This window comes from Eptesicus fuscus, chromosome 6 (genome assembly GCF_027574615.1).
Source record: "Eptesicus fuscus isolate TK198812 chromosome 6, DD_ASM_mEF_20220401, whole genome shotgun sequence".
NCBI lineage: Eukaryota > Metazoa > Chordata > Mammalia > Chiroptera > Vespertilionidae > Eptesicus > Eptesicus fuscus.
The window spans coordinates 20,536,692-20,545,450 of record NC_072478.1 but is presented as its reverse complement, the minus strand read 5'-3'; positions in this window follow the sequence as shown (position 1 = coordinate 20,545,450).

The following is an 8,759-nucleotide window of genomic DNA, read 5'->3' as shown; positions in this document are numbered from 1 at the left end:
CTCTCTCATCAATGTTTCTAACTCTCTATCCCTCTCCCTTCCTCTCTGAAAAAAATCAATAAAATATATTGTTTTTAAAAAGAGTGTATGGGGCTTGTAGGTAAGCAAGGCACTTGGATTTTACTCAAATATAAAGGAAAGCCTCTGGAAAGTTTTAGTAGAAGATGATGGAATCTGATTCAAGTTTTAATCCAAAGAATTAAATACTCACGAGTCCATATGGTATAAATCTATATATATAAAAGGCTAATATGCAAAGTGTCCCCTCTGGAGTTCGACTGGGAGACCAGGAGTTTGATCGCTCTCTATGACGTGCGCTGACCACCAGGGGGTGGCTCGGAACGAAGGAAGGCCCCAGCACACAGTCGGAAGGCCCTAATTGGCCCTAATCACCGGCCAGGCCTAAGGACCCTACTGTGCACGAATTTCGTGCATGGGCCTCTAGTGATAGAATAAATAAATGAAGGGAAAGGGACCACCCTTTCTTGGACAGGCCATTGTGAGTTGTTCCAGCTGTTTCCTTTCTTTCTTTTTTAATATATTTTTATTTATTTCAGAGAGGAAGGGAGAGGGAGAGAGAGAGAAACATCAATGAAGAGAGAGAATCATGGATCGGCCACCTTCTGCACAATCCTCACTGAGGATTGAGCCAGCAACGTGAGCATGTGCCCTGACCAGAACCGAACCCAGGACCCTTCAGTATGCAGGCCGAGGCTCTATCCACTGAGCAAAACCGGCCAGGGCATCCAGCTGTTTTCTTGGGGTTGGGGGTGAAGTGGACAGAGAAAAGGCTGACAATTTTCACTATCACAATTATGCTGATAGTTTTGTGGGTACATACATGTGGAGTTTGGGAATGATGAGTTTTGATTCATTTAAATATCAAGTAATTTACTATTTAATAAATATTAAATCTTTTCATTTTCATATTTTCATATTAAAACCTCAATCAAGTTTTTTAATTCAACAAATACACAAGGATATATGATGGCAAGTCCCGCTGTGCACCCAGCCCCAGCCACCCAGTTCTTCCCCCAGAGACAGCCAATATCTTTTTTAACTTAAAAAATGATCAAAATTGTTAGCCTCACTCTGTAACTTTTTTTTCCCTCATAAGATTAGCTCTACTCACATCAAGCGATGTTGTGGTTTGAATGGCGACCCACAAAAAGAGATGCTGATGTCCTAACCCCCAACACATGTAAATATGATCTTATTTGGGGGGAAAAGATGTGATTAAGTTAAAGATCTTGAGATGTGATTTTTCTGGATTAACTACTTAGGCACTATATCCAATGACCAATGTCTTTATAAGAGACAGAAGAGGAAAACACACACACACACACACACACACACACACAGGAAAAGGCCTCATGAAAACCGAGGCCGAGTTTGGAGTAACACAGCCACAAGCCCAGGAACATCACTAATTGCCAGCAGCCTCCAGAAAGAACCAACTCTGCCAACACCTTGACTTTGGACTTCCAGCCTTCACAAATAAAACACACCTTAAACTTCTGAAGTGAATGCCTGTCTGCTGATGTGAGGCACCCAGTCTGTGGTCATTCATTACGACAGCCCGAGGAAACTAACACAGCATGTGTAAATCAAATCCCTTGTACGGTCTAGATCTGGTTCTTTATTATTTTCATAGGACACGTTCTATTCCGCTCTTATGGGACTTTTTTTTTCCATTTGCTTACTCAACACATGTTCATTGATCATGAAGTGAAATTGGGAGCCGTGGGTGGGATACAGGGCAAGAGAGAATTTTCACTCTAATAAATGAGGCTGGAGGGAACACCCTTGTAAATATCTGTTGGAGGCTATGTGAAGGTTCTTCCAGAAGACTAGGTTGCTGGTCCTTGGGTGTCACAGAGAGTAATACTCCAAATATTCCACTTGCTCCTCCCAAACCCCATCCCTTCACTTCTCTATCCCTGGTGGTCAGGCAGGACCACGTGTCTGTGACCTGGCCAATGAAATGGCAGCCGAAGGGTTGGGGGGTACTTCCTGCTGGAAACACGGAAGCTGGCTTGGGAGTCTCCTTGGTCTCTTCCACTGCACCAGCAGCTGCGGAGGCTGCTCCAGCCTCTGTCCAACTGGTGACTATGTGGCTCAGGAACCCTGCTGATCTGTGGTGATTGGATTGGATCCTATGGACGACCAACTCTAGTGTCAGTCACTGACCTTTGGGGTCTTTTGTTAGGCAGAATGATCTTGCCTGCCGCATACACATGTGAAACAGAACCAATAAGATATATACAGATGGTCCCTGACTTAGGATAGTTCAGCGTATGATTTTTCAACTTCATGATGGCGCGCGAAAGCAACGTGCATACAGTAGAAACTGTGCTTCAGATTTTGAATTTTGATCTTTTCCCGGTCTGGTGGTACGTGGTACAATACTCTGTTGTGATGTTTAGTGGCAGTGAGATGGTTTTGCCCTACTATAGGTTAATGTTAGTGTTCTGAGCACATGTAAGGTAGGCCAGGCTAAGCTATGATGTTTGGCTGGTTAGCTGTATTAAACCCATTTTTGACCTATAATATTTTCAGCTTATGATGAGTTTTTTGCGATATAATATGTCCCAGGATCTGCTGTCTGCAAGCTGGAAACCCAGGAAAGCTGGTGGTGTAATTCCACTTTGAGCCTGAAGGCCGGAGAACCAGGGGAACCGATGGTATAAATCCCCGTCTGATGGCAGGAGAAGACCATGTCCCAGCTCAGCAGGCAGGCAGGAAGGAAAAGGAGTGAATTTCTCCTTCCTCCACTTTTTGTTCTATTCAGGCCCTCAATGGATTGGATGGTTCCCATCCACATTGGGGGGACAGCCTACTGAGTCTACTGATTCAAATGCTAATCTCATCCAGACATACCCCAAAATAATGTTTAATCTGGGTACCCTGTGACCCAATATCCTATATAATAAAAGGGTAATATGCAAATCGACTGAACGGAGGACCGACTGGTCGCTATGATGTGCACTGACCACCAGGGGACAGACACTCAATGCAGGAGCTGCCCCCTGGTGGTCAGTGCACTCCCACAGGGGGAGCACCGCTCAGCCAGAAGCCAGCTCAAGGCTGGTGAGCTCAGTGGTGGTGGCAGGAGCCTCTCTCACCTTGGCAGTAGCACTAAGGATGTCCGACTGCCTGTGGAGCAGGCCTAAGCCGGCAGTCAGACATCCCCTGATGGCTCCTGGACTGCGAAAGAGCACAGGCAAGGCTGAGGGGACCACCCCCCTGCCGAATTCACGAATGTCATGCACCGGGCCTCTAGTAACTTTATAATGTAACTAGAGGCTCAATGCACAAAATTCGTGCAAGGGTGGGCCTTCCTTTCCCCAGCTGCTGGCTTCGCAGCCCTGGCTGCCAGCTTCACAGCTCCAGCTTTCACAGCCCTGGCTTTTGCAGTCTCGGCCCCGCCCCCCACCCACACCCACCTTGGCCTGGCATTCCCCTGGCATTCCCCGTGTCTGCCGCCACACCCCTCTGGTTCCCTGGTTCCACAGTGCACCCCAATCGATGGTCCCGTAGAGGGTGGCCTGGGCCTCCCTCTTTGAGGCGATCATGGAGCCCCCCAATTGATTGCCCGCCAGCCAGTGTCCTGGGCCTCCCTCTGCAGGGCAATCGTGGGGCGATGGTGGGGCCCCCGACCAATTGCATCGCACCCACCTTCGCTGGCCTGGCGCCAGTGCGTGTCACAGCATGGTCATCTGGACGGTCATTCTGCTGTTTGGTCATTCGGTCAATTTGCATATTACACTTTTATTATTATAGATTTTATATTTGACATATACAATTTACCATCCCAAGTACATGACAGGTACATTTTCAGTTTTACCAGATGCTTTTCAGGTTCCTCATCTCTTTCTGGCACTCCATCTCCATGGTCCTCGCCTGATCTTTTCCACCCACCTCTTGAGCATCAGCACTCCTCAAGGGTCTCCCTTTTCATTCTGTCCTTTCTCCTTGACTAATGTCATCCATGCTGTGGCTTCAACTCTCAACTCTGTGGCTATTCCCTGTATCTATTAGGATTAGATTAAGTTATTTAAAAAAAAAAAAAAAAAAGCCCTGACCGGTTTGGCTCAGTGGATAGAGCATCGGCCTGCAGACTCAAGGGTCCCAGGTTCGAATCCGGGCAAGGGCATGTACCTTGGTTGCAGGCACATCCCCAGTAGGGAGTGTGCAGGAGGCAGCTGATCGATGTTTCTTTCTCATCAATGTTTCTAACTCTCTCTCCCTCTCCCTTCCTCTCTGTAAAAAATCAGTAAAATATATTTTTTTAAAAGAGGGGAAAAAAGAGAAACAGTGGCTTAAACAAGAGAGATGTCAGATGGGATTCCTCTCATGCTCAAGATGACTGGAGCGAGTTGAGAGGCCTAACTTGCTCTAGTGGGAAAGTCTCCCCACATGGCTAGTTCCTCTCGCAGTCAGACCAGCTTCAGCCCATCTGGTACTCTACCTAATGGCTTTCACCTCTCTGCCAGCCTAAGAAATTATCCTGAAGAACCAATCACATCCTGCCTTGGGAAGCAGAGGTCACCCAACCCTTTTGTCACTACAAAGCTTGCCTCCCACAGTCCCTGCTTCTCAACTCTGCTCCAGGGTGTACCACCCCCAAGTGTCTTCGCATGGTGTGCAGTGTTCTCCTCCTCTGAGCTGTGAGTACATGTGACTAATAAACTGATAACGATCTCATCTATCCAGTGCTAGATGTCATGTGTTTGGCTATCTTATACTGTTTAGGGCATGTGATCCCTCCTTCACCAACAGGGCAAATAGGTGGTGATCAAAACACTGGTTAGTCCAAGGATGACATAGCTTCCCATGGTATGTGAGACTCAGGTTGCTTCTATCTTGTTGCTCCATCATTCAAGGCCTTTATTTCCAGGTTGATGTCATGGCCCAAATGGCTGATGGAGTTCCAGCCATCACATCTATGTTCAGTAGGAATGATAAAGGCACCCCTTTCCTTCAAAGTTGTCCATACCACTTCTGCTTATAGCCCACACCTAGCTGCAAGGGAGGCTGGGAAATGTCATTTTTTTTTTTAAGAGAACTATTTTATATATATATTATTGATTCAAAGAGAAAGGGAGAGGGAAACAGAGATAGAAACATCAATGATGAGAGAGAATCACTGATCAGCTGCCTCCAGCACACCCCCCACTGGGGATCGAGCCCACAACCCTGGGCATGTGCCCTTGACCAGAATCGAACCTGGGACCCTTCAGTCCACAGGGTGACACTCTATCCACTGAGCCAATCAGCTAGGGCATAAATGTAATTCTTTTATTCCAGGCAACCTATGCCCAGCTAAATTTCAGTGATTTTATGGGTTGGGTCCAGATCCTATAAGGCTTATCGGCTGGATGAAGGCTGATTAAAAGGTTGGGTTTTAGCCTGTATCTTAAGGTTGGATGCCATCAGAGGATAAGCAGGGGTGAGCCCAAGGTCAGCCTTAAGGTCATTAACTGGTTCTGAATTGACCTCTCCTTTTCTATTCTAATTGGAAGACTACACTTCCCATCAGCCTCTTGCTCCCTCCTACATCAACACTCCCTCCACCCTCCAGCCCCCACTGCACCCAAAATGAGATCAGATTGCTGCAATAGCTGCCCCTGATTCTACAGTCCTTCGTACTTATATCAGTGCCTCAGGCGAAGTGAAACACATTAACACCCCCTTCCCATGCAAATCTTCCCACACATACAGAAAATTCTACATGCATTTCATAAAGGTGTACTAAATGCTGATTGTTCCAGGATCAATATTTGGTTGACCACACTACATCTCTTTCCCTACAGAACTCCCTGCTTAGCTGGGCAAGGCAGGACCCGGCAGGACACAATTGGGCTGGACTGGGTTGAGTAAAGGAAGAGGAGTTTGTTCCAGGGAGATAAGGCCAGTGGGCCATTTATAAGATTAACTAGAGGCCTGGTGCATGAGATTCGTGCACTGGGGGGCCTGCACCCTCTCTCAGCCCGGGACTCTCACAGTCCCAGACTCCTCGCTCCTTACTGCCTGCCTGCAGCAGAGGCGGGAGAGGCTCCTGCCACAGCTGCTGTGCTCGCCAGCCGTGAGCCGGGCTTCTGGCTGAGTGGCACTCCCCGTGTGGGAGCCCGCTGACCTCTGGAGGCAGCTCCTGCATTGAGCAGCTGCCCCCTGGTGGTCATTGAGCATCATAGCGACCGGTCGTTCTGCCATTTGGTCGATTTGCATATTAGGCTTTTATTATATAGGATGGTAAGGTTCCTAGGCAATCAGCACATTCTATCCTTCTGGTTACAGTTGGACAGGTGGCCAAAGCTAGGCCATTGAGATTCAAGCTTGGCACTTTCATCTGAACTAAAGCTGGACCACACAGAGTGGCCTGCTGGTGAGCAGAGAGGTAGAGAGAGAATCCATAGTAAGATATCATTTGAGCCCCTGGATGCAACTATACCTGAAGAACCTCTCCCCAATATTTTGTTCATGAGTCAATAAATGTCATTGTTTGCATTAGTTAGTTTGGTTTGGTTGGCATTGCTGCTTCCCCGGGGCCAGGATCCGTGCGGTGGTAGCTCAGTAGCTCACTGGGACTGGATATATTACTCTGCTACACAGTGTTCAAACTAGGGGCCATCAGTCCCACATGGAGAACTTGGAGTGAGGTTTGTTGTTCTCTCTGGCCAAGGCCAAGACCTGTCTCCTGCCCCAGCCCTGAGGGCCCCACACACAAGGCTACACAGTCCTCGGAAATGTGGGCAAATGACTACCTCTTTGGGTCTAAGCTTCCTTCTTTGTGGGAGGGAGCTTAATAATACAGATACCCTCTCATTCCACCATTCTCCCATGTCTTTTTTGTTGTTAAACCAGAGGTGGGAGGAGAGAGAGAGAGAGAGAGAGAGAGAGAGAGAGAGAGAGAGAGAGAGAGAGAAGCACATTGATGTGAGACACACTGGCTGACCAGTTGCCTCCTACACATGCCCTAATTGGGGGGGGGGAGCAAACCTGAAACCCAGGTACGTGCCCTTGACAGGGAATTGAACCTGAGACCTATTGGTGCTCCAACCACTGAGCAACACTATCCAGGGCTCTCCTATATCTTGCTCCCTTCCTACCACTCACCTGATGTACTTCACTGCCAACTCCCCGTGGCTGGACCCCAGAGCCTCCTATAGCAGGTGCTATCTGGGGCCTTTCATGCCCCTCAGGCCTCACCATCAGGCACCTGTATCTCTTTAGGACTAGAGCCTGCTCTACCCAGAGTGCAGCAGAACTCAGGCCCCTTGGGGGCAGCCCTCAATCAGTGATGGATGGAGGGAGGAAGTACAGGATCAATAAATATCCCAGTTCCATTGCCCCTCAGGTGGATGACTCTGAGGTGTGTGTCCTACACAGTCTCCTAGGGTTCCCCAGTGGGAGTGAGCCCCCAGTGGTCTATGGAGGGAATGTGCTTGATAACAATAGCAACCAATCACCCCAGTTCGCCCAGGACTAAAGGTTTTCTGGGAAACCGGACTTTGAGTGCTAAGATTGGCAAGATCCAGGCAAGTTGATAACCTCAGTGATAACTTATTATTGACTCCTCCCTCCCTCCCTCCCTTCCTTCCTTCCTTCCTTCCTTCCTTCCTTCCTTCCTTCCTTCCTTCCTTCCGTCACCTCCCCGCTTCCCTACCACTTCTTTCTCCGAGACAAACACACACAATCCTTGTCTCAAGCTCTGCTTCCGGGGGAGCCCTACCTCCTTCATGCCCTTCGTGCAGCCATCGCCTCAGCCACTGAGTGCTTGGGAGGGTCAGATGCAGTCTTAGAACATCTGTCTGTTACTGGTTTTGCCTTGTGACAGCCTTTGAGGCAGGGTCTGCTGTCATCCCCATTTTCTGTGTGGGAAAGCTGAGGTTGGGGCAGGAAAATAACTTGTCTGCAGTCACCCCACTGGTAAGTGGCATGTCTCAGGGACCAGACTATTTGTGGCGAAATGGCACCAGAATGTTACCAGCAATTGGACTCAGTTCAGTAACCTCAGTAGTTGAGTTCTGGCTAAGAAAGCATTCAGAGCCAAGACTCAAATACAAGCAAAAGTTTATTTAGAAAGTGACAGAGGTAGAAGTGAGCCGTGGAAGAAGTGAGCCAGCTGGGCTGCATGGGCTCAGGAAACAAGTTACAGAGGTTAAAGAAGGGCCCTAGGAACTTAGGAGAAAGAAAGCAAGGATATATGTGCCTGGGGTAAGGAGCGGGGAAAGGCGCAGGTGTGTTCCAGAGAAAGGGCGTGGCGCTGGGGGGTGGGGGGAGGCGATGGAGAGTGTAGGACAGAGAGGTGAGCTGGGTCCTCTGGCTGGGGGCTTTTCTCCCCTCTCTAAAGGCAGAGAGCTTAGGGGAAGTCCCAGGGGAGGATCTCAATAGAATATTCATCAGCTTTTCCAGGTGTGTCCTTTCAGGGTCATGGTCTCTACTGATTGGTCGGAGCCAGTACTCATCGCAGCTGGTCCTGATGTCAGCCACGGTGTCACCTCACCTGGCCTTGCTGCTTCTCTGGGCCTGGGGCTGAGACACAGCTGAGGTCTAGATGTTATCCCTCGGGGTTGATGCTTAAGGGGGCGGTTGTGCAAGGGCCCGCATGGGAGCCACGAGGCCATTCTTTGATCCCTTGTTCCTCCTCCAAGGGGGTCTACCACCTGACTGGCAACATGTCAGGGGAGGACAGGTCAAGGGAAGGTCCAAGTGCCATGACCAGCAATATGAGAGGTCAGGGGTCTGCACCGCGG